We start from the raw sequence: 3,448 nt of genomic DNA, 5'->3' as shown, positions 1-3,448 counted from the left end.
TGAACAGTACGGAGCTGGCAAGGAAAATGAATAATTTGGCAATAGCAGGCGGCTTGCTGTGAAGAAAACACAAACCGTCATCGTTCCTTGCGAAATAATGCACTGATACATTATTCCGCAAGTAAAGTGACGTTTTGTTTTGTTCATAAATATAGTTTTTTGTTTTTGTTCAATTATTATTACAGATCTCCTGTTTTTAGATTGTTGTTATCTCTAGATGTACCGATACAGATGGAAGGAAGCGTTGTGCATGGCCGTGTTCCTGGAAGAGGTGAAATCAATCATTTGTAGGCCGTTTGCGTTTGTCAGTCGGTGGCGCTGAACATTCCAATACTTGGACTAATCCCTTCCTCCTGGTCAACCTAAGTATCGTGTGATGCTTTTCATGGGGCAGCTTGAGCATCTGTATGTGTGTACATATATTGGCATGTAATCATCAGTATTTCCGGACTGTGTATGCGTCAGTGCATTTTTTTTATCTCACTATGATAGCTATTCCCAAATCGTGTGTTTTGTTGCAGATCTGGTAGATGTAAGGCTACCTCTAAACGTTCGCATCAAACCACTTCCAACACACCTCCTGCAATGCTATTAGTAGCTATTGCTGTTTCCATTGTTATCGTAGCTGTGTTTTTTTGCGATTGTTCCGGTTCGTATTTGCTAGTTGATTATTTTTCGCTTAGTTTTTTTTAAAGGCTGGCTAGCAGGGCTTTAACACCTTCTTCTAAATTTCCGAAGGATCAAAATTCAAAGATTTGTCTAGGGTCCCTCCAAGGAACTTGGAAGGTTTTTATGCTGACTTTAACAAGGCGAACAGACACTGTTGTGAATAGTACCTTTTTCATGAACAGTTCCAAATTTCCCAGCAGGGTTGATTATCTGAGTTGCATTCAGTAAGTGCATTGATTATTTCAAGTACACAAAGTATGAATGGTATGCCATGCTCGCTCAGCATTTAGCCTGCCAAAAATGCCAATCATTACCACCATAAAATAAGACTCAATCCGATGCCGTACCACGCCGCCGCCAACTGCAAAAATGAATCGACGCGACACCGTAATAAAACTGACCACGCCGCCGATACTTTTATACCACGCCGATGCCTATTGAAGAAAGTTAATAGGTTTCATTAGTTTTATTTTCAAGTGATTTCTTGCTCTACAACCACAATCTGTACTACAACGCATGCTTTGGGAAACTTTTTTTTTATAATTCCAGCTGACATTCCATATTTCAGAAATTGTAAGGATTGTTCTTCAGGAATTTAGGAATTGCTCCAAGACCAGGAAATTTCTACTATAACACTTTTGGTATTTCGATCTGAAATTATATGAAAACTTCATTTGAAATTAGTTTGGAAATTTTTTATGAACTTCCTTCATCCGCTTCAACTTCTTGAATATCTCCTGGAATTTCTTTAGGAAATATTTCTAGAACTCCGTCAGGAGGATGTTCATTAGGAAATTCACCCTAAATTTCATCGAAATTTTCTTCAAGAATTTATTCAAAAAGTCATCCAGGAATTCCTTCTCGAGTTTCTTGTGAAATTTGTTCAAAAGTTCTTCCAGGAATTGCTTCATGAAATCTTTCAGGAACTCCATCAGAAAATTTCCACAAAAATGTCATCGTAAATTCTGTCTGAAAAAGGAAGCGCTTGATTTTTTCCAACAATAAGGGCCTAGAAATTGTCTCAAACACGTTTAAGATCCAAAACTACAGCAATAATAGTATCGTTACGCTCCATATTTTTTTCATTAGGCTAACACTAAGTTGAATGGGGTCTCACAAGAATGTCCTTCCCGATATCCCGATTGTTCTTGTATTAGCAAGCTATTACTGTTCAAATAAGGAACCAACTGATAACCGGAAAAGTTCAAGTAGGAATTACCATACCATAAGAGATTTTTGGGGAAATTTCAAAACGAATATCCGAGGAATATTGTAACATGTAATTTCCATAGAAGCTCATTGTAGAAAAGCGGGAGAGTTTCTGGAAGATTTTTTCAGGGATATTTCTATAGAATATTCCAGGGAAATTTCATGCATGAATTTTCCGCAATTCTGTTTCGACTTCTAAAAAAGTTTCTACAGGAATTCCTTCAGAAGTTATTTCGTCAGTTCCTTAAGGAATTTCTCCGGAATTTTCTAGAGCAATTCGACTTTTTGGATCAGTTCTTCCAGGAATTCCTCCTTAACTTTCTCAAAGAATTCCTCCAAAAGTTCCTCCTCAAATTCCTCGAGAAATTTCTCCGTACGTTTGTATAGGAGTTTCTCTGGAAGTTTCTCCAAGAATTTCTCGGAAAGTTCCTTCCTTTGCAGGATTTCTTCTGGATGTTATTCAGGAAATTCCTCCGGATCTTTCAAGTACCTCTTCTTGAAGTTCGTCACGGAATTCCTCCGAAAATTTGGCAGGCATATAGGAATTGAATTTCACAAAACTCAACTGACAAAAGTTTTGAAATTTCCCAACGACCATTTTGCTGTAATACAGTCAAACCTCCATTAGTCGATATTGAAGGGACCATCGACTCATGGAAATATCAAGATGTGGAATATAAAATCATTGGAAAGCTGTTTGAAGGGACCATCACAGTAGCCCAAAAAATAATTTTTAATATGGCGAAATTTGCTTCCATGAGTCGATATCGAGTCATAGAACATCGACTCATGGAGGTTTGACTGTAAAAGTATGTGACCGCATTAAATATTGAAGGAAAGACTTTTTACTTCAACCAACCAAGTCAAATAAGACAAAAACGACAAATAATACAAATAAAATACCTAAGACAAAAACGACAAATAAGACAAATAAGATAAATAAGACAAATAAGACGAATAAGACAAATAAGACATTTAAGACAAATAAGAAAAATAAGAATTAAAAGGCAAATAAGCAAATAAGACAAATAAGCCAAATAAGACAAATAAGACAAATAAGACAATTAAGACAAATAAGACAAAAAAAGCAAATAAGACAAATAGAACAAATGAGACAAATAAGACATATAAGACAAATAAGACAAAATATACAAATAAGGAACAACTGGAAGAATTCTTGGATAATCTTCCGGAGGAATCCCTGGAGGCGCTTCCGGAAGAATTCCCCGAAAAACTTCTGGGGGTATTCCCTGAAGAGCTTCCGGAAAAATTCCTGGAGGAACTTATGGTGGAATATCCAGAGGTATTCCACGTGGAACTTTTGGTGGAATTCTCGGAGGAACTTCAGCAGAATCTTCCGGAAAAAATCCCGGAGGAAGTTCCTCCGGAAGTTCCTCCTGAAGTTCCTCCGAGAATTCCTCCTGAAGTTCCTCCGGGAATTCCTCCGGAAATTCTTCCGGAAATTCCTCCGGAAGTTCCTCTGGAAATTCCTCAGGAAGTTCCTTCGGAAATTCTTCCGGAAGTTCCTCCGGAAATTCTTCCGGAAGTTCCTCAGGAAATTTCTCCGGAA

Source organism: Armigeres subalbatus, unplaced genomic scaffold (genome assembly GCF_024139115.2).
Source record: "Armigeres subalbatus isolate Guangzhou_Male unplaced genomic scaffold, GZ_Asu_2 Contig980, whole genome shotgun sequence".
NCBI classification, from domain to species: Eukaryota; Metazoa; Arthropoda; class Insecta; order Diptera; family Culicidae; genus Armigeres; species Armigeres subalbatus.
Note: the sequence above shows the minus strand (reverse complement) of the source record.